Source organism: Strongylocentrotus purpuratus, unplaced genomic scaffold (assembly GCF_000002235.5).
Source record: "Strongylocentrotus purpuratus isolate Spur 01 unplaced genomic scaffold, Spur_5.0 spur5_scaffold_17, whole genome shotgun sequence".
Classification (NCBI taxonomy): domain Eukaryota; kingdom Metazoa; phylum Echinodermata; class Echinoidea; order Camarodonta; family Strongylocentrotidae; genus Strongylocentrotus; species Strongylocentrotus purpuratus.
In genome coordinates, this window is record NW_022145602.1 from 7,203,721 (window position 1) to 7,227,512 (window position 23,792).

Below are 23,792 nucleotides of genomic sequence, written 5' to 3' on the forward strand. Positions count from 1 at the left end.
TGCAAACTAAAAAGTACAGTAATTACTGACTACAGACTGCAACACTATTTTAGGCTCTGGAGGGCCCAAGAGTGCAGCGTTTAGACTAACACAAATTCAAAAATCTTCTTCCTCGGTCGCTAATGTCCCGTGCATGATATCCTCCAAAATGTACAAGTAAATATTGTAGGAAATCTGTATTCCGTTGGTATCACGTAAGCACAGTTTACACAGTATGTTTACAAGATTAAGAGTCACTTCAACATATTCCATATTTACCAGGCTGATATTTGCCATTTGAACTCCTATAGCGATATCAATATACATGTAAATGACAATGTTGCTGTAATAACATGATTTTCGGGATTTTTCTCACTAGTTTTGTAAATTATAGTTTTGTATGCGTTTATTGGAAAATGACAAATTCCCCAATTTACAGTCAGGCAAAGAATATGTTTTTGCTCATTACGCCACTGGTTCCTCGCAGTTCGTCCCGGTCATGAAATGAAATCGCCGCCCCTGATTGCGGGGGTCACAAATTAAAAAGGATGGCCATGGCCAGGAATTTGCCCCAATCTGCTTCTTATTTGTTTGCTTAAAAAAAATAAAAACAAATTCTTAGATCCCTGTTAGCATTATGTACTCCTAACAATGAAGCCATATGAATGAAAATTAAATAGGCCGACAAAGACATACACAGAAAAAGCAAGCTCATTTAAGCTGAGTGACAACAAAAACCATAAAACAAATTATTTAAACACTCATCTTTACGAAGAAAACAATTTCTTCGAGATTATCAAGCAATTTTGTTGTTTAAGACGGACACATTCCGATTAAAAACAAAAACAAACAAACGGGCCAGATGTGCTCCCATGAGAAAACCCACCAGTTTAGATAAATCCACTTTTGATAAACCGATAATTCTGGCTCCTCCTACTTCCTAAAGAAAATTGTTAGACGACGCTTTATGACATTTAGTCAATTTTTAATATTATCATGAACTAAGTTTATCTATATTTAATATAAACTTTAAATTTGAAAATCAATTGACTTCTCTCTCTCACTATATACTATTTCTTTATTGGTGTCCCTGTATTTCTGTCAGAGCAAAATTTACGAACTTTTTGTCTTAAAGGGATCGTTAAACATAAAAGTGTTAAATCTGAGATGCATGGCCCGTGTAATATTTAAATGCGCCTCATATTGATCATGAAGTGCCTCGAAAAAGTAAAAATCTTTGAGTGACCGGTTTTACCATATTCATTTTCCCCACACGACTGTAGTGTTATAAAAACCGTTAGGAAAACGAAAGTGAAATTTCGATTTCCAATCATCAATATCTTGATAATCAAACAGGCGATCGGTTTGTAAAAGTCATGGGATTCCCGACTGACCCAAAGGTTTATAATTATGATTGCAGCATGAGCTAAATCCAGAATTTCGTTCAGGAATCTGAGGCAATGTTACCGAGTCACTTAAATTATCTAGCGCCATCTGCGTTAATGTTTGTATTAACCACCCACTAACAAAAATACCGGAAGCTCGCGAATAGAGAAGAAATCCCGCATCCCGAAATAAAAACCACAGAGTTGTCGTTGGTTTCCGACAAAACTCAAAGCTGTTGAAGGACATTGAGGTACTAGACATCTCTGACAAGCTGTTGAAAGAACTGTGCCAGAACTGTTCTCCATCATTTTGATCCGGGTATGTAGTAAACCATTCTTACTGATTTTTGAATTTCTCTTCATGACAGCAGTCAGTTTTGTGCGAGCTGCGGCACCGGTAAGATGGTTATGAGCCTGCAAGAGCTAGAGCCGGGCGGCGCGGGCGCCAAGGCAATTCGAGGGACGAGCGATGGGTTGGTGGGTTGGAACTTTGCTAGGGCGTAGCGTACATTATGATGTATGGTAGATCGTGGTCGTGGTAGACAGAAAATCTACATGTATCTCTGGAGAACTTGTGTTTTAAAAATGTCGTATAATTGGAAGAGAGAATCTGAGAATCTACGAAATAAATTGAATTTTTGGTCTTGACTAGCTAGATGATATAGTATTTATTAAAAGAATAAGGTTGGGATTGACAGTTGTAAAAAAACCCACCTTTGCCGTGTTTGCATGTACAAAATATAGCCTCAATAAGGGCTAGGTGAAAATATGAAATATGAAATATGAAATATGAAATATCCACTCTGCTCGTGCTAATGCAATCGCTAATACACTTTCTACCTGACATGACAATCCTGCCTGCTATGACAAACTGCAGTACCCTGGTAGCTGCTGATCTCCGATAGAGCGGATGAAGAAGAAGAAGAAGAAGAAGAATATATCACCAAGCCTTAATTGGCACCCAGGCCATACCGCTGTGTGAAGATTTAACTAAACCCAAAATGCGTTTGTAATCCATCTCCCATTCCCATGACTGACGAACATTGCACTCTAGGATTCGGAGTTTCGCAGGGGCCAAGTATAAGTATATGTAACTTGAAATTGGTCAAGTAATTAAAAGAAAATAGGAGATTTTGCTACTGGAGTGATATGCTTTCCTTCCACGTGTTCCTGATGATGATTAGTGAAGGTGCGATTTACATGTACAGTACAAAAAACACTGGGAGCCTGCATAGAAAATGATTTAAACAGCGGGTTAGGTCACTTTTTTTAGAAATGTAGATCTAAAGAAGTAGTAGACCTTATTTAAATTTTCACTTACAATTTGTTTCCGACTCCTGAGCTCTGGTTATCATCTATTCAACCACTTGAAATTATAATTTGAAGATGTCTTTGATGGGAAAAAAGGGGGATTCCTTGTCCTAGTAACCCAATTCATCACATGTTGTATTTTGGCCTTCAACATGGCAAAGAAAAAGTATGCATGCAAAGCAAATATACTGCATACATGTACATGTATCAAATGTTTTTGCTTAGCCAGTTTGATACTTATTTTACGATAATAATAATTTGTTTAGTAAGCTAAATTTAGTGAACTCCTTGCATGTGCACTTTTTTTGTTGTTGATAATGTAAGGGGAAGAAAAAAAATGATGATTATTAAAATTGCACTCTATGGTACATGTACGCAGACGCGTACACGGGGGGGGTCTTGTGGTTAAACCCCCCTTGATTTTTTTTGTATGTGTATGTTTTTTGTGAACCCCCCCCCCCTTTTGAGTTTTTTTTTTTTTTTTTTGTTATATTAAAAAAAAAAAAATTATGCCAATGGCTGACCTAAAAAAGGTGACCTTACCCCCCCCCCCCCGTCTAACGGAACAAAATGTCAAATTTTCAAATTTCGAGACCAAAAAAAGATGAAGAAAAGTGTCCTCTTACCCCCCCCCCCCCCCCCCCCCCCCCATTATGGCATTTCAAGGAATTAATTCCTGCCAGGTACCTACAGTGTATTTACCCCACCAAGGCTGAATGTGGCAAATGTAGATAGTAATTAGATAGAACTTGTGCCAAATGACAGTAGCGCTTTGGTTCACAGTCCGGTGACTTATCAACTAGACCACGAAACCACCTTAAAAAAAAAAACACATTATGTGAATGCTTTCACATGTATTAAAGCTGAAACACCAATTTTCACCCTTTTATCTGACCAAACTTGGAAAAGGTGGCACCTTTGACATGTGAATACCCTATCATATTTGTTTGACTTTGTTTGTATAAGAAATAAGAAAAATCATAATATGTCATGGATAAATTAAATGCAATATCACCCTTTTTTACCCAAGCAATATCACCCTTTTTTTACCCAAGCAATGTTTTCTTTACTTTAAAACATTTTTCTGATAAATGGTCTGCCAGAAAGTTACCCGGGTTATTTACATAGTGGAAAATCACTGAAAACCATAATAAACATCCAACATAATTTTCATTTATCAATAGAAAAAAAATACAATGTATTGCTTCATAAATTCTGCAGAAAAAAAAAATGCAAAATTGGTTTTAATGTAGCCCCAATTCATGGAATAGATTATTACTTATTCTACATTGTACATTAACAATCCGTATTGTAAGAACCATTTTTACATAAATGTATACAAATTGTATAGTGCCAGTTGATGTCATATTTTGCTAATAAAAGGGCCGAGATAATATTCAGCCTTTTCTTACTACACTGTACATGTACATATATTAATTTGTAAATGATTTTCATGGATATATTTTCATAAAATCATATCACTTTTTTTGGTGGTAAACCATTTTCGTTATTCCCAGGAGAAGGTCTAGGGACACAGAAAGTAGGCTCGACAAGGATGCTAAAATTGATCACCATATGGTGCCCAATTTACAGCACTTGAATACAGCTAACTTCACAGTGTTCCTCCAACATGGTCATACTCTGTTAGCAACATCCATACAGAATGCTAATATTGCGCTGGAGCCTACTTCTCCCGCAGTCATCCCTGTGCGGTAGACACTCAGAACTTTTGTGGATGCTTAATGAATAGGGCATAATTCCCCTATCATTATGCTCGGAGGCAGTTCTGTGCTTCGTGTCGCCTGCTGGTGAGGCGACATGTCGACTTCAATCTGAATGGCCTTAGGGGTCGGTTGCACATCTTCTTATCTCTCAAGTATTAAACCCTGTAGTCACTACAACGTACATGAAATAATGTTGTAACATTGGCGTAGTGTGGGCCCAGTCATTAAAGGGGCACTGGTCCTCCTTTTTTTTTGGGGGGGGGGGGGCTCCTGAATAACACACATGCAGATGAAATATAAGAGAACATAGCCATGTTGCCTCCTCTATCTCGTTCTTTCTTCCTGCCCCTTCTCTCTTTTTTGACAATTTTTTTTTTTTGGTGGGGGGGGGGGGGGGGCAAAAATGCAAAAGCAAAAGAAAACAAACAAGCAATTTTTTTTTATAGCACATGCTCTTTCTTTTCTTTCTTTCTTCCCCCTTTTTTTGGGGGGGGGGGGGGGGCTTGTCTCGGTGACCCTGGTTAGTTCTGCCACTGCTTACTATATATGCTCCAAGTAAATTGAACTGATGCCAATATCTGTGAGCCAAACGAATGCCCATGTCAATGTTATAAAAGGGTAACTGTCATCAGATGAAAATACAAGATCAACAATGAGTCAACATACATGTAGAATTGATTTTTCTCCCAATAATATTTTTGTTTTTTTAAACCTATTTTTCTTATCTATGACTGACATAATGTTTATACACAGATTCAGTATCATCTTACAAACAGTATAATGATCTCCTTAATCTTTATATATATGTGGTCATCCAGCTGTGTTTATTTAAATCCGATGCAAAAACAACGCTGGATTTGTTTTTAAATTGAAACACAAAGAATGTCAGTTGGCATGACCTGTAATTTATGATGTCACGCACTTGTGATTCATTGTGCAAGCCTCCCCCAACGAGGGCCTGCTCTCTCACCACAAGTGGTCCAAATATGGTCGCTGGAGCTGTTTTAGTGGGCGTGCCGTGTACCCTCTTAGTAAACAACTATAGTGTGCCATGCCATTTGATTGTTTTGTAGTATTTGCGGAAAGATATTTCTAAAAATAGTTTTCAAGATGAACCTGTGTAATACTTTGCCGCCTGTTGGTTTGTATTGTAGAATAAACATTGAATACTGATAAGAAAGCTTTATCCTACAAATGAATTCTCAGAAAGTTGTGAAGGGAATGGGTTATGTTTTTTTGTAAAATAAGAATGTCAAATTTGGCACAGGCTACTGTAGAGTGTGCATGCAGTACATTGTTGACTGACTGTTAAAACAAGCCTTTTCATACTAAAAGACAAATTTTAAAATTTGCTGATGTCTGATGTGGAATATATCGGCCTTGGTAGGGTGAGAAAAGAAAGGGCAGAAGTATCTAAAGTTAAAGGTAGGCGTTACTACTGCAGCTAGAAGGGATTAGACCACACAGCGAGCCAACGAGGTCACTGTGACAGGTGGCTATCTCATTAACTCAGCTCTCATTTAACATAAGAAAAAGAGGATCATGGGGGACCAACAGGCACCGATTTGGGAAGTTTTCTATATAGAGGGAGCAAGTAGCTACAAGTAGGACAGTGTGCCTTTAAAGGAAATAATGCTGTGCCTCAGAGACTTTTTGTGTGGTTCCCTTGAGCTATTTTTTTAGAATCGTAAACAAGGGAGATTTGCTTTAAATGAATTTTATTCATCCATTCTACCTCCTTCACAGTATTGAAAATTATTTTCTTAAACTTTGTGTTTGTCTTGTAATCTTTTCCCTTCTTTCCCTTTCTATTCCTTCTACTTATTAGCTTTGTAAAGCTACAATTTTACGTGATCTAATACATGTAAACAGTGCATTGATTATCTTCTATTTACAAAGACCAGTAGTATCCTTTCTTCTGTGGAAGTCTGAAAAATGTATGCAACTTACTGTACATGTAATGTATACAGTACATATCATCAACTGCCTGCAAGAAGGCCCTAACTGCCATTGACATTATTGACAATACATACTGTACATGTAGCTTTTACAGCGTTCTTGCAGGCAGCTAACGGAATCAGTATTATCTGTTTGGAGCCAGGAGGGCATTAATTCCTTCCAAGTCCTTGGTACAATATTAGAGAGTAAATCTACTTCTGTCTTTAAATAGTGTAGATGATATGAGAATATCAATCTAAAAGCCCCTCTGTAAGAAGCCAAAATTATTGCCAATTGTCAACACAAGTCATGCTTGGAAGTTTGCCAACATTTGTTACCGTGGTTACAGCATACAAATAAAAGTGCATGACTTCCGTGTGAACTCTGCCCGTGGTATATGGATGGGAGGGGCCAATTGTTTGTTCACCTTGGTGTTTCACACTGTCAGCTGTCATTGATTGCGCAACATTTATCCACCATGCCGTTGCCTTTCCAAGTTCAAGGCATGCAGAGATGCTGTGAACTTGAGTCGACCTCCGATCCACGGTGAAGCAAGTTTTTAAAGAGAAGGTTGAGTTCTGGGAAGAGGTGAACAATAATTTGTGAGCGTTATTGTTATTATGCAAGTGTGGAAAAATATCAGATGAAAAAAATTCCCTGAAAAGCATGGCTCTTCAAATGTCTTAATGTTCTAAATATGGCATGTAACATCATAAAAATCGGGACAGATCTTTATGTCACATATTCGTGTAGTCCCATATATATCTTTATGTGTACAGTGCTTGTAACTTTACCAAGACTGGGCCAAATTTCTTATTATTTTGATGATTCCAGAACCTTGCAGTACACATCAATACTTATATACTAGATGATCAACCTTTTTTGATCGATTCTACAACGTTTTTTTCACGATACAATCGCATGACCAGAACTCAACTTTATCTTTAATGAAAAGGTTATGATGAACTCTCGTGGTTGATGAACCCTTGCTTGCTGCCGATGTTCTTGAAAAACGGCGTGACTCAGTGAATTCAGGAGTCATGATCAATTAAAGCAGGAGTAAATGTGTTGGTTCTTGACTAGTTCAAGGAATAAGGTGAATGCAGAAAATGCTGTTTTGACTTTGACCAGAAGGTTCATGAAATTTTTTTTCCTGATTGTTTAAAAATAAGTTTTTATGAACAATTTGTATGAAGGAATACACTTTATCCATTTATTTTTCAATCAGTATTGTTGAAGCCCCTGCAATCCTTGAATTGGGGAGGGGAGGAGAATTTGGGAGAGCGAGAGGGGAAGTAGGGAGAGGGGGGGGGGGGGGTTGCAACAGGAATATAAATTGAGGACATTGCAGCCCTCCATAGGCTTTCATCTATCTCCTTTGCTTCAAATCTCCATACACTTCATACTCTCTGAACTCTGGATAACACTGAGTACGGTACAGTATAAGACTATTAAAGAGATTATGGAAATGAAATTTATGTAAACTTGGAGAGGAAATGCCATTAGCAAATTGGTTCAATCATTAAATGCAAGTCCTACAGGTAAAATCTGAAATAAATCATTCTGGCCTTTACCATAATCCATGTAGACCCACGGCCACATGTACATGTAAGTGCTTGAAGATCGCTAGAGATATGACCTCATAATGACCCGATGACATCATTCTCTTTGAGTGGGAGTGTAACCCCTAGGGAGAGGCTAATCTTGGAGGAGGTGGATCAAGGCGCTACATCGCGACCCCGATGGCCACGTCACCCGCCAGCGTCACCATCCCTCTCCCTCTTCCTCTCTCTCTCTCTCTTTCTTCCATAAAAGGCCAAATGCAAATTATGCATCTCGTATTTTCATAACTCAATCTGGATACGGAAGTGATGTTACCCACCGTGAGTAACTTTCAAGAAATGCAGGATACAAATTTTGCATCTTGTATTTCTGAGTTTATATTTCATTCATGGATAGATTGTTAATGTATATGTAGCAGTGCAGAAGACAGGTCAGTCATTATACTGAAATACAATAGAGTGGTGAAGTGTAACGTCATACCAAATCTATTTTTAGAATTTCTCAATCTTTTCTTCATTTTCCGAAAGAGCATCAAAAATAATGTCCAAATGTCGAAAACCAATTGAATAATATTGGCTGAGATATGACCATCTGAATATATATACATTTATGTATGTCCTATGGGAACTCAGTGTTATAGTGCTCTGGTTCAAAACATTAGAAACCAGAGCACTATAACACTGAGTTCCCATAGGACATATATTTGTCTTTTTTTCCCCAATTAATATCATTGTTTGCCTTTTTAAAGACATTTAATGCCTACATGTAAATCTTCTCCTTTTCACCGGAGTGGCTCCTGCAGTGACGTCATAAATAGTTGCGCTTTACAGCTCCGAAACTTTTTCTGAACGTTCTGAGTCGTCATTTTTATAGCTAGATTCCAGAATTACATGTATTGATGATTTTCAAGAAAAATCGTTGTCATATTCAAAATCTCCATCAAAAATTATTCTACATGTACTGACTACTGATACATGTCTTTTTTTCATTTTTTAGCCCGTTTTGGTTAGAGTGGCCCTTTAAATTTGTTACTGTAGGCTACTAAGCTTGCATTGTGATGCTATATATAGCTTCTGCTGTATTGGAAAAGCCTCTGACAAGCCCAAATGATTAAGGATATTTAAGCATGACTTTTTAAAACAAAATGCCACTCGTAGGCATGCACATGCACTGCAAAAATAGGAAGAGAGGCTAAGGCTGAATGACTGGTAGAATTAAAATGACCCTGAAACCGTCAAAGTTATTCCATCGTTAGAAATAGCAGAACACCGTCTTTAATTTGACAATGTCCTTTGATTTGGGGCAAATCAGTAGGCCTGTCTTCATCAGCTCGAGAATGCCAAATATCCTGCTATTTGAAATATCCGGATCGCAAATTTTCTAGTTTATTTGCGTCTTCAGTTGCAATTAGCGGGATATTTGGTTGAGATAATCATCCCAAGATAACTTGGGCTACATGTAGTTTGCAAAATATCCCACTCTTTGTCCGGTGCGTCTTCACCAGCCCAAAGACTCGCACTATGGGCGAACGCTGAGGAAAATATCTCGAGCTCGATTTTCAAGTTTCGAGGTCAAGTCTTGAGCTGAAAAAGACACGATTTGTAACTTCAGGATTATTTCCCAAATCAGAAATAGCGGGCTAGACTATTTGTTGGCAATCTCGTGCTGATGAGGACAGGCCTAGTGAGAAATCAAAGAACCTTACAAATTATACAGGTACACTGTGACCTTGAACAACATGTAAACATATACCTGCATCCTGTGGGTATGTTATGCAGCGATTGAGGTCAAATAAACGTGAAAGTTTGTTGCAGGCTTGCAGCAATATGCTCGTGATTACAGTCACGATATTCCTTACCCTTTGATGACTAAGCGCTTGAAAATTCGAGATTGGCAATAATCGTTATTTTTGATGAGCTATGAATGTGCGGGTAGTATCGCCGCTGCACAGATAGTGTCGTTTCGGAAGTTGAAGTTTGAAGGTTGGTATCCGAAATACATAAACAAGATTCCATAATATTTATGCTGGCATATCACAATATTTTTGGCATACTTACAAAAAGAGAGGAGGATGATGAAATACTTTATTGAATTACTGCCAAAGTTAAGGCTAACAGGAAGGATTAGATGTTATTTGTCTTGATTTGATGTGTTTGCACATGTTTTGACAAGGTTAATTGTCTTCCTTGTGCAAATATCACAAGACTTGTGCAATATTTGTTAGTTTGTGATGTACAAAGTGGATGAACAGTGCTATTCGATTTTGGATGAATTTTTTATTTTATGTACATACACACATCTAGCTAGAATATGATTTAGCAAGATAGGCCATACACACTTATAATGCGCAATTTAGATGTTCCCTTTCTGATTATCCTCAATATTACTACATTTACATGTATTCAATATTCTGGGTTCAAAGGACCAACACTCTATGGGTATTAAAAGTTGTGGTTTGAGCCCTACAAAATATGCTACATGTAGATGCAAGTTAATAGAAAGGGCAATATTTCTGCACACACCCCACCAAATTCTTTTTTTCATGACTTCATAGCATTTGATGCCAGGAATTAAAAAAAGAAAATAAGCTTTAGATCCTTTAATTGGAAACACATTGAGAGATTCAAAAACATTGTTTTGCAATAAAACAAAATTGGCATTTCTTTATCTCAACTTTTAGACATCAGTCTTACCCACATAAATTGTATTATTTTCAGAGACATTACATTTAGTTCTTACCATGTAGCAATAACAGATAATATAGTTGTTGCCAATTTGAAGAACAACAGGAGATCAATTGAGCCCTAAAAATAAATGGTGTCCTGGGTGGTGTTTCACAAAGTTCCTAAGTTGAGCTTATCTCTAAGTTGGACTTAACAATTATGGAAAGCTGTGAGCATCTATGAAAAGATCTTGTAAAATTTATTTTAAAAAGGCATAAAATGTTTATACAAATCACTCATATTTTCTATTATCAAGGGGATTACATGTTCTTGATTTGGAATTTATAAAAAGTCTAAAATACTTCAATTTTCGCTTTTGAATTTATTTTATTTTAAGGCTACAAATGGCTCTCCATGGCTTTAAGTCCAACTTTAATAGAGTTAAGTCCGACTTGGGATCTTTGTGAAACCCCCCCCCCCCCCCAGGAAGGGTAAAAGCTTCCAAACAGATGATAGAGTATGTACATGTACTCTTGATCCAGTTGCGTTTCAAAACAGCAAGTGCCTAATCATTTAATCGATATCTTTATGTGAATTAGCACAGTATTGTCGTGTGAATTAGTTTGCTTATTAAAACAAACAATTACCGCTACTCAGACAAATGATCTACTGCAGAATGCACATCATTACATGCCCCTTTATTCCTGACTCCATTGCTACGTAGAGTTGAGAGTGAGAGTGGGATATGTGTCATCAGAGAATAAGAAGGAAAGACAGTGAATGAGAGAGAGAGAGAGAGAGAGAGAGAGAGAGAGAGAGAGAGAAGGGGGGGGGGGGTTGGGAGGAAGGTACATGTACATTGTAAGATAAGGAAAAGCTGGAAGATTGTGGCTACGGGGTGATTTGGATTTTTAAACGAAGAAGATATTTACTTTGATTACTAAAGAGAGAGAGAGGGAGAGAAAGATAAAAGGGGGGGTGGGCAGGGATAAAAGTGGGGCATAACAAGGACATGGCAAAGGTTCTTTTTAAATCAAACACTAAAAAGGGGGTACTACTGGAGAGAGAAAGAAAGAGAGAGAGAGAGAGAGAGAGGGGGGGGGGGAGATGAAGAGAGATTCAAAGAGCCTACCATAGTCTCCGTACATGCTCACGTCTTGTTTCATGAAAGTCTGGCTCGGCAGGACTACACGTTTGAAATATTATAGTGGGTCATGTTATGCGGCAAAGCCAATATGGCAAATGATTCAGATGACTCATTCGTTCATAGTGTAAAATGCCACGTATTAAAGTATGGAGTCACATTGTAGATTTTCTGTAGTCTAAGCGTCTTTGCATCAATATTGTTTGTATAGAACTCGTGGTATGGATTCCACAAGTCCTTCAGCAATTTAAGGATACATCAAAAGAGGGTAGATACTAGATATATAATTCAATTAAAGAATTAAATTATGGTAACAATTGAGAATAAGAGAGAGAGAGAGAGAGATATAACTAGGTTAAACTGACTTTCAGAATTTCATGCATGTATTTGATGTCCACCGTACAATTGTAATTGAAGGTATCCATAATCATAACTTGATTAAATATTCTTCAAATAGTTTAGAGCTATACGTGTGTACACCATACATGTGTAACTAAATTTGTAAATCTGGGGGGTGTTTCACAAAGATTCTAAGTCGGACTTAACTCTAAGTTGGACTTAAATATTATGGAGAGCCATTTGCAGCCACTGAGCCTTATAATGAAATATATTCAAAAGCAAAAAATTCAAGTATTTTAGACTTATCATAAATTCCACATCAAGAGCATGAAATCTCCCATGATAATAGAAAATATGAATGATTTGAATCAAATGTTATGCCTTTTAAAATAACTTTTACAAAATATTTCAAAGGATGCTAACTGCTTTCCATAATTGTTAAGTCCAACTTAAAGATAGGTTCAACTTAGGATCTTTGTGAAACACCCCCATGAGCTATACATGTGTACACTATGCATGTGTTACTAAATATGTAGGTCTGTTTACATTTGAAAGGAAAGTGCATCAAAATGCGTTCACATCTTCTGAAGATAAAGATTTAAAGCAAGAGAAACGTTCAGACCTTGGGTTTGTGAATACATCAAGACATGTGTATCAAAATAAGGTTTAGATGTAGATCATATACTATGCATAATAGTCATGCAACCTAGAGCATACAATCATTGCCTTCATGAAAAACGGAATTATATGTGGATTTGATATCCTTATAAATGTACATGTACATGTTGCAATTTTTATACAAAGTGAATTTGAAAGAGAAATGGTAAAGTTAGTGGCAAAGTTTAGTAGACCCAGCGTCATGGCTGCTGAATGATTATCAATATTATCAATCTTACAGATACACCATATTTACATGTATGAACACCAACTTAAAGATGAAATGTCTATAATCAGTCGTTTTCTATAATTTTGTTTGGAAAACCATAAATGGCAACAAAGAGATATCATTAATTCCTGTCATAAAGTAATAAGTGAATTTTTGTGGTAAAGGCACAATGCAAAAAATTGAAGAAAAAAAGAATTATTGTCAATGAAATGAGACGAAAAACAAAAACATATTTTATTTTTCTATGACAAACCTCATGACAAGGACAAAGTATCAGCTATATCAAGAGTCATCTGGAAAACAATACTTCATTATAATACTTGAAAGTATAAAAACAACAACTCTGACGACTGACGTTATCAATCACCCATATAAATACAATCTCCATAGAAAAGAGCTGTTACATATGGGGGACACATGTCGTGGAGTCTGGTTCAGACACAATACCTCATCAAAATCCAGCGTCTCGTGAAAAAAATAATAAAAAAGACTTTTAGAAATTGGCTCCTTCCTTATTAGATTGTGTCGTATACTTGGCCTTGATTGTCGAGGATGCAAATTGGTTCTTGGAATGAGCAAATTGGATATTTTTTCGTCCTCTTGTGATGTCAATATCGTGCCAAGAGTGAAATGGATAGTTTGGAGGAAAATGGTGATGCAAGGGAGAGAGAGAGAGAGGGAGGGAGATGGAGGGGGAAGGGAGAGAGAGAGAGAGAGGGGGGGGGAGGGGGAGAGAGAAAGAGAGAGAGAGAGAGAGAGAGAGAGAGGGAGGGAGAGAGAGAGAGGGGAGGGGGATAAGGGGAGTAAAACAGAAAGAGAGAATTAGAAAGAATAAATGAGGAGGGGAGATACAGAAAACGAGTGACAGAAAGGATTGGGGGTGGGGAAGGGGGGGGGGGGCAAAGAGGATGAAAGGAAGGGATATAGAAAAAAGATAGAGAGAGAGGGAGAGAAATGGTTGTTGTCGGGGGGGGGGGGGGGGGGAGGTGATTGGGAGACAGACAGAGAGAGAAAGAGAGATCAATTTATTTGATTTACATAAATTCAGTATTTAAGTACAGTCGGAGCAATACAAAGAAAATATTAAAGGCCTTGAAACATCCATACAAGACATGGATCCACTATCTATTCACAATCAGATCCTAGCTGGCAGATATATATTTATAATTGCTCCGAAAAGAGCAATTTCTCCATCACAGAAAACTGGATGAATAACATCCATTAGTTCACACATATGCACACATTTACCTTGAAGAGAAAAACTATTGAATCAATGAAACTTCATTAAATCCGGCAGCTGCCACTTTTTATTCTACTTTCCTTCACCTGGGGATGAGCCAAAAAACTCTTCACTCCTCCACAAAAAATATGACCTTCCATTCATCCATGGCCCTACACTGTGTCTGACTGAGGACAATGACCGGGAGGTCGTTAACCTCTGCGTTTATTGTTGTGTTACACACTTTTGAAACACGTCTGTATTGGTGAGTCAGTCTCACATTAGAAATGGTTTCCAGGAAAATGCCTATGAATTTTTGGAACTGCAGCCTGGATAGTACTCGCGATTTTTAAAGTAGAGACTGGTAAGAAACTAGCGGTTTCTATTTCGAGCCTCTTTAAGCTTCTATTTATCGGTGTATACTAATTAATGGAGAAGTGCTTCTAATTTTTTTTTAAATTGAAGGATGAGTCAGCACCTGTCACTTTTAGGCGTTTTATGATGTAAGATGGAAACTTTTTTAGGATTGATAGTGTGAGATATTTTGTAAAATTATCCTAATGATATTGGAGAGAACAATCATTAGCTACTTGGACTTGGAGATACAAAATCTATGTATACTGGTAATTTTTATTCAACATATATAAAATCCCTTTTGTTTATGAATATTAACATGCTTGCTGTTTGAAAAAATTGTGTTTTCCGCTTATAAAATCAAATTCAGAAATAAGAGAATTTTTTTAACAGAATATTAAGTGTTTTTGACAAATCATGAAAATGTGACAAATTATGCAGTTCTGAACTATGTCAAGTGTTTGCCTAAAATCATAGCAAAATTTGAAAAAAAAAATATCCTGCAGTGTTTTAACCTTAAAAGAAAACTTAACACATTTGTTATCGATAAATGAAAATAAAATCCAAGTTCATTCGAAACTAGAAGTGAAATGTAGTTTACTTTTTAATGATGCATTGTTTTGATCTAGAGTTGAAAGTGATGATGCATTATCTTGGCAGCAGCAATAAAACCCAATCATTTATTAACATCAAGGCTCAAGCATATCGACGAACTTGAAGCACTTCACTCCAATAACAAATAATGGATTGGATGTTTTCATCGTAACTGCCAATTTCACATTCCCTATCTTTTGTTTGTGATGGAAAATGGCACTTTCCGTAAGTAATCATCGAAACCCCACTGTCGTACATTATGTGGAGTCGGTGACCTGCGATAAGGCCATATTCTATTGTTCTCGTAACTGATTGGTATTCCTTGGACGATGATTGGATGTGCATCGATAGGTGAATGCCCGTGCAGTAAGCTAGGGCCGTTCACATTTGTATCTAATAATAATTTTCCTTGATTAGCCTTGGCCTCAAGTAGCACGATAAGGTTGGCATTGAATCATCGACCTGTGGTAGTCTTGCTCACAGACTTCTGTAGTCAATTTCTACAGGTCTGTTGTAATGCAGGTCTGAATAATACAGACTCAGACTAAAAATGAAATGTTAATTTCAAGCTCTTTAATTATTGTAATGTAAAATAGAAAAAATTCGGTACATTTTGAAATTTGAATTACAAAAAAGCGTCAAATTAGAGACACTGTTAATTCTTCCAAATTTTCACCTTACATTTGGTACAATAAAATTGTATTGAACTATAAATTTTACAGGTTCTTTTTTCCACAACATCTCTTCCATCTATTATTTTACCAGCTTGTATCATAAGCCCCAAATACCATTACGCCCCCAAAAAGGTCTTTTTGTTTTAGCTGATAAATTTCAGCAACATATTTACAGAACAACTGCATATCTTTTCATATCTTTATTACTATTTTTTGTTGCAAATAGAAAGCTATGTGTATGTACATGTACATTACAGTATATGCAAATAAGAGATGACTCATTTTTTTTACCACCTGGCCATACTGTTGACAGTCCGTTTGTATTTTCTTTTCTTTTGTAAATTCTGTCAGAGTGATGTCTCATGACCACACTCTACACGGTATTTCCTTGTTATTAAAGTTTTGCCTTTTATATAATAGTTTCTTAACTTTCTTTATCTAAATGAAGCCTCTTCCTAGTGTTATCCTTTGGAATACTCCAGTGACGTTATTGTCTTTTAGAGCCAGGAGGGTCTTAATTAAATCTTGTTCTTTTACAAAATGCCAACAATCCCTGGCTCTCGAAACACTGTTTGGTAACAAATATCCTTATATTATATAATAATAATAATAATAATAATAATACACAAGATTTATATAGCCCCATTATCCATTCTAATCAAATGCTCAAGGCGCTTCAAAATATTAGGGAACACATTACATCATGACAAAGGAATCGTGTACATTTACATAAGAAAGAAAAAATACAAAAATGAAAGAATGAATGAAACTCTGTCTTCAAAACGCAATTTTGAAAATGTACATGTATTATAAATGTAATGCTTTCTGGGAGAAATTTCAATTATTTATGTACTGGGTGTAAGCCACAAATATGTTTAAATGTACATGTATTGTATATATGTTTTATCAGAGAGGCAACAATCACAACAACGAACTAGACTACTGAAAACACAACAACCCAAAACAATCATACAGACAGACAAAAAAACGAAACAAAAGCCAACCCCAAAATAAAAAAATTGCAGAATTGAATGGTTTTGAAAGCCAACGCTTGTGATGGATCATGCATAACATGACATTTTTTTGTTCATCCCTTCTCAAGATAATGGCCCCTTATCATCCAATGTTATTCCAGACCGGTCTCAGCAATATCTTCATGCCCTCTAGATGACCCATAGGGATGACCGATGAATTTTTTTCTAAGGGGGTAGCCCGTCGGATTTACCGCCCCCTCCAAAATGTTTTTCTCCAAGATGTAGTTTGAAAGAAAATTGTCTGCCTATGGGCCTATGAGGTATTAATATAATGACCCTACAAGTCTACTAGCATTTTGGGCAATCATATTGTTAATGGGCAAGCATATGGACATAATACTTGCCAAATTAGCAAAATACTTCAAGTTTTCTTTATATTTCTTTGAAGAAGCAAATAATGACCCTAAAAGTCTGCTCGCCCTTGGGCAGTCATATTGTTAATGGGCAAGCATATTGAAATAATACTTGCCCAAGTAGCAAAATACTTCAAGCTTTCTTTCCTTTTCTAATATCCAGGCCAATATTTTATTGTGTACCAGTATGTACAGTATTTAGGGCAACTGAAATTAGTATCAGCAGGACTGTATGGCTACATGTAGGGCGTTAATGATTACATACATGTATCATCCGTTCAGAGCTAAAAGGTGTTGACTCTGTGTATTATGATGTGAGTTTAAAGTCCTTATGCCTCGAGTCGCAGCGGATCAAGTTTAATTATGCTTCCATAATTGTTAACCTCTCACCAGCAGGTCTATATTTTATGACTCTCTTCTGCCATAGCTCTGCTTGACCAAGTTAATAGCAAGTTAGCCCCCTTTCTCTGCCCCCCCCCTTCCCCTGGGGTAGAACCTCCCCTACGCCCCTGTTGCCCGCTCTGAAAAGGTTAATAGAATCAGTCTGGATAGGGGGCTCCGTGTCTTGCATTATTGAAGATTGAGATGGCTAAATTGATTGATGAGCGTCCGCAAACCTTCCTACCCCGATGATGGTCAATCGTGGGACAATAGGCCTGTCTTCACTATCTCGAGATTGCCAAATATCCCGATCGCAAACTATCCAGCTAATTTGCGTCTTCATCAGACCGAAGTAGCAATTAGCTGGATATTTGGTCGGGATTGTCATCCCAAGATATCTTGGGGTAGTTTGCAAAACATCCTACTATTTGGCAAAATATCCAGCTATTTGTCCGGTGTGTCTTCACCAGACCGAAGACTCGCACTATGCGCTAACGCTGAGCAAATATCTCGAGCTAATTTCTCAAGGTCGAGTTTCAAGTTTGGAGGCCGAATCTTGAGCTGATGAAGACGCGAATTTGGAGCTTCGGGATTATTTCCCAAAACAGAAATAGCGGGCCATTTGCCAATCTCGAGATTATGAAGATGCGCCTACTCACGAGGGTATTTTTGGACATCGCGAATCAAATACCAATCAGGCGGACGCCTATTGTCTCTGGCTCGGAAGCGTAAACAATCTTGTTTTTAAAACAGCCTCGAGAAAAGGGAAGAGGAATACCAATAATATAGGGGCATTGTCTTGGATATTATTGAACTCTTAATATGCCACACAGATAATCCCCTTGTGCCACATTGTATGTATCATGGGATAGGCAAAGACTACCGTAGATGATTACTTTAACTGTTTCCAGTGTAAGATTAAAGATAAAGTTGAGTTATGGTCATGCGATTGCATTGTGAAAGAAAAGGTGTGGAATGGATCAGAAAAGTTGATCATATAGCATGTAAGTAATGGTGTGTAATGCAAGGTTCTGGAGTCATCAAAATCATCATAAATTTGGCAGAGTCTTGGTAAAGTAACAATCACTTACACAGAAAGGTGTATATGGGACAACACACATGGTGTCGGGGCTAGTACTACCCTGATTTCCTTATCTTTCTATGCTCATTACTCAGCCAGTATACATTTTCTTCCAAAATTGTTTGGCACATGACATTTATTTGTAATCTTGAACATTCAGTGTAAGTTTCGTTAGATTCTGTGAGAATTAATTTTCTTTTTTTACCAGAACTCAAGTTTATCTTTAATATGCTTCACAGATAATCCCCTTGTGCCACATTGTATTTATCATGGGATAGGCAAAGACTACCGTAGATGATTACTTTAACTTTATCCAGTGCAAGATTAATCTATTAAAGGTAAAGACCAGTATTGGAAACGCCCCAATTTCAAAAAATGAAATGGAAGCTCTCATTACCAATCATGTGAAAGAATATGTTTTGACTACATGATGATACTAAATTTGCCGGGAAACCGCCTACTAATTCATATATTTGGTAAATTTGTTTCTCTCATGGTCTGTGAGAGATATAGGGTAGTCCCATATACGTCTTTCTGTGTATAGTGCTTGTAACTTTACGAAGAATGGGCCAAATTTCTTATCATTTTGATGATTCCAGAACCTTGCAGATGCTAGATGCTAGATGATCAACCTTTTCTGATCGATTCCACAACGTTTCTTTCACAATGCAATCGCATGACCATAACTGGTCTTTACCTTTAACTGTTTCCAGTGTAAGATTAATCTATTAAGGTATACTGGGGGGGGGGGGGTGTTTTACAAAGATCCTATTAAGTTGAACCTATCTCTAAGTTGGACTTAAAAAAATATGGAAAGCCGTTAGCATCTATGAAAATATTTTGTAAAAGTTAGTTTAAAAAGCATAACATGTTGATTCAAATCATTCAAATCTTCTATTATCAAGGAGATTTCATGTTTTTGATGCGGAATTTATAAAAAGTCTTAAATACTTGGAATTGCCACTTATGAGTATATTTCATTTTAAGGCTACAAATGGCTCTCCATAATATTTAAGCCCAACTTAGAGTTAAGTTTGACTTCGGATCTTTGTGAAACACCCCCCTGGTGTTTTAAGGGTTGTTATGGAGCTAATCAAGACAGGATACTGGTAAATTTGCCAAGCCATTGTGTTGCTCAAAGTAATCCTTTCGTCTATTGATGCCTGCCTATTGTTTGTCCAAAATTGCATGTATGGCACATGAGTGACCACGCAGAGAAGCGAAGAAAGCGACTGAAGTGTTAAACCATGGTCCATGGTTAAACGGGGCTCAGGCTCTAAGTTAGGCTTAGTGTTAAAGGTAATACAAAGTTTTGGGAAATTTTGAAAATTGGGTAGATAGTGATTCTTTACAATTTTGATATAGTATGATGCCCCTTTGGATGTATTATAAGCACAAGAAAACTTAGGCCCTAAAATACTTCCGCTTTTGAGAAAAATTGAATATAAAAATTTACCGGTGCTCCTGGTAAATTTTTATAAATTTCAAATAGCGCCTACGGCCGTACATTGGTAGCTGCGACCATGAAAATCTCAGAATATGTATTTGTGATATGTACTTTCCAAACGGGAATAGCTAATCTGTCGATCACAGTCAAAAAAACATTGTTTTATAGCTTAATTAATATCTTGACCTTGAGAGGGAGCTATACAACATAAAGAGTTTATTATTTACAATTTCATAACTTAAGCCTCCATTTCGACCGCGACAACGATCACTGAATGTTGTAAGACTGCATCTGCTTCCACTATGTTCATTTGAACCAAATGACCACATACCAAAACTTTGTATTACCTTTAACAGACATACCACTGCCACTGGTATCATGCTTTTGTAACATACAGTATGGATTTCAAGAGATTCACAACATGATCTGCAATTTAGGAGTAAGTGTCGGCCAGAGTGGTACGTGGCGTGCTCTGACATTTGCTTTGGTGATCGCTGTTTCATCAAAAGTATACTAGGCATCTGTTAGTATCGCAATATGGTTTTCGGCAAGGCTAGGGTAGGGTTGCCACTGGAGTATTGGCTCAATTTTATCATATAATCTATAGAAATCAAGGGGTCAGTGACACAAGGCCAAATAAAAAACAAAACATGTTTAGCGTCCAGCCCTTTTGAAAAATAGGAAGGAGGATGCCTTTTTTTTCCTTCTTCTTCTTCAAAATGGCCGCTCGGTCCATATTTCCCTGACAGTCAGGCTATTTTTCAAGATGGCTGCCAGCATTTTTTTTAAACTTCAGGAAAAGATCATTTTAGCAGTATGTTTTTCATGTTTTTTCATAAAAAAAAAAAAAGGAAAAAAAAAATGGATAAAAAAGAAAAGAAAAAAAAAGCAGGCGGCCCCCAAAAAGAAGTGGGCAAGGACGCTAAACATGAAGAAAAAAAAAGGCCTAATCTAAGTTTTAGGGCTAAGCGTGGGCCAGACTGGTGTTCTGGCCTTTACTTTGGCGAAGGTTTGCTGGAGGCATTATGTAACTTCAAATTTAATTAAGGGTTATGGTTATAGGTTGCAATTCGGTTTCAGGTTTATAGGTTTACGGTTGAGACTGAATGGTGTTGGGTCGTGGGTTAGTGTAGGAATTACTGGTAACTGCAAAGCAATCGTCACATGAGTATGTGTCACTCGTGTTATTTGCCAGTGTACATGCCATGGTGTAAGAGGGACAATGGGGAATCCCCTGTAATCTACGAGGTGTTTGCTTTGTAGTTTAAATCCCCAAATGTCAACACTGCTAAAATGTGACAAACAGATTGGATTCATCATCCACGCACTCCCTTGCCACACATCTGGATTCCCATTATTAACATGTATTTACATGTACATCACTTTCATCATAAACCTCAATTAAAAAAAATACCCATGAGATAATCACTCAACTACCCCAAATCATGCAATCCCCGGTTTTCCAAGCTTTCTATTGACATTCCAGCCTCCTTTGTTGCCATTGTTATACAGAGTTCTGGGTTTAGAAAGCCCAATTTTATTACCAGGTATTGTCCTTGTCAGCCTGCTTGGAATGTCAACAAATATTTAGTCGATCTGTTTTTTTTGGGGGGGGGGGGGTGGAGGAGATTCTTCCTTCACAGAAATTCATACCGGTACTTATCAAACCTGTCTTTATTTAGCAGCCATCTCTTTATAAAGGCTACCTGTCTATAGTGATCCCCTGTATTGCCACCCTTTAGAAGGAAACGTGTGGAATCACCTGTCTATAAGGGCAACCTGTCTACAGTGGCAACTTTTTGTGTTTCCCTTGGGTGACCGTAATAGACATGTTCAACTGAATTTTGTTTTTAATATTGCTATAAACACATTTTGTGCAGTCGCTGGTTGCTTAGCAACTATCACCAAGCATGTTGATGCTAGTAAAACCATGATGTTCGTACTGCATTGCATATGGGTCTATTCTTGAAGATTCCAAATCAATAATTGCAACACATCAGTGATAGGCTTTGTATGAGTAATCCGCATCATCCTATTGTTTCATTGTACACTCTAACAAAAGTCATTGTGCAAGTTGTTGCATAATTTGAAGAGACTTCCTGCATGTATTTCAACCCATCTGTCGTTTTATATGTCACCTCATTGTTGGTGTCAAGCTGGTTTTGCAGGGGAATACCCTAGCTGTAATGTTGATGTATGACCATTTTGGTTAGGAAATGGCATTCAAAGCTGCTGTAAAAAAAAAAAAATATATATATATATATATATTTATCGCCAAAAAAAATGATGTCTTTGTGTTCCATAATACCAATTGCTGCTATAAATAGGAATTTACAAGGGGTAAGTTTAGAGACATTACCAGTATTATGAACAATGATGTTAATCAACAATAGCAGATATTAGATGATGTGAAATTAACAACCTATATAATAATAATTAATAACCTGTATACATGTACATGTAGGTGGGTGCTTCATATCTAATATACATCATTAGCCTTATGTGTTTATGTTCATTTCTAATCTGTACATGTACATGTCTATATACAGAAGTACATGTACATACATGTAAGGTCATGTTGAAATCGAGGCCATATCCAAATTTGTCAAAAACAACTTCCTTTGAACCCAAACACATTTCCCAATAAAATGGACAAAAATAAATCTCCTATAATAAAAGGTGAATGCCCCAAATCTTCACGTACATGTAAACTCATTACAGATTATAAATACCATTGATGCATAATTGCATAATGACATCCATATTTTCCCCTCAATGCAAGATTTCTATAGGCCAATAATTTGTGATTGCCAAAGGGGGCAATAACAACCCATGTCAATAACAAGCTAGCATGATGATAATAACGCTACCAGGGATGACACATTTGTGTGCACTGAAGCATGTCCGAGCGCCCATGCACGCTTTCAGAAAATAGACTCGTGAGATAGTCTTATCAATCCAGACCTTTTTTTCATTTATTAGTGGGGTGTTCAAAATGGTTTACATGTAGTCCAATGTCAATAATGATTCCAATCTTTATTTATTTATTTATTTATTTATAATTATTATTACCTTTTTTTGGTGGGGGGGGGGGTGCTTTGTTAAAAACTGGTTTATCATTAATTAAGAATGTGTTTGACCAGTTAAAGCCAAACAGTGTCTCATTAAAGAAACTCATGGACTCATGGAATCTGGATGTTTAATTGCTAACTTTTATGTACATGTATGTATGAAAAGTAGAGTACCTTCAATGCAAGTGAATTATTTTTCATGATTATTTGCATTCATTCTGTTTGGAAATGATTTGTTTATGTTTTAAGTCTTAAAATTAACATATCCGCATTGTACTCAATGCATAATACTTTTGAAAATTCTGCTAATCCTCCTGTATAACATTAGAACTTGGTATCGTCTGTTCCAGCCAGAAAGGCATTAACTCATATAATTTAAAACAGAGTTAGTGTCCTTCTTGCTCTTACCGGTAAAGCTAATGTACTATTCCTGTCTTTCTACCGTATAGGTAGGCATCAGTTATGATTACATTGGTAATTCTTTTGCTAAAGCATAGAGTACCAAAGCTGTGATGTCATAAAAATCTATTCTAATGGTTGGGAGCCAGAGCATATTTATAACACTGAGTTCCTATAGGAAATATATTTATTCAGATGGTCATATCTCAGCCAATACTTAACTTATTAAATTGTTTTTTATGCTTTTTCGGGA

At 36.9% G+C, this 23,792-nt stretch overlaps 1 protein-coding gene across 1 annotated transcript in view; it reads left to right on the forward strand.

Annotated features, from left to right (window-relative positions):
* Positions 1-1,511: 1,511 nt before the first annotated feature.
* The window catches only part of LOC585734 (SAFB-like transcription modulator), a 63,506-nt gene continuing 41,225 nt past the window's right edge, over positions 1,512-23,792 (forward strand). The window contains exon 1 of the mRNA XM_030988592.1: positions 1,512-1,683. The gene's annotated coding sequence lies outside the window, so the exon portion shown is untranslated. The remainder of the gene's footprint in view (positions 1,684-23,792) is intronic.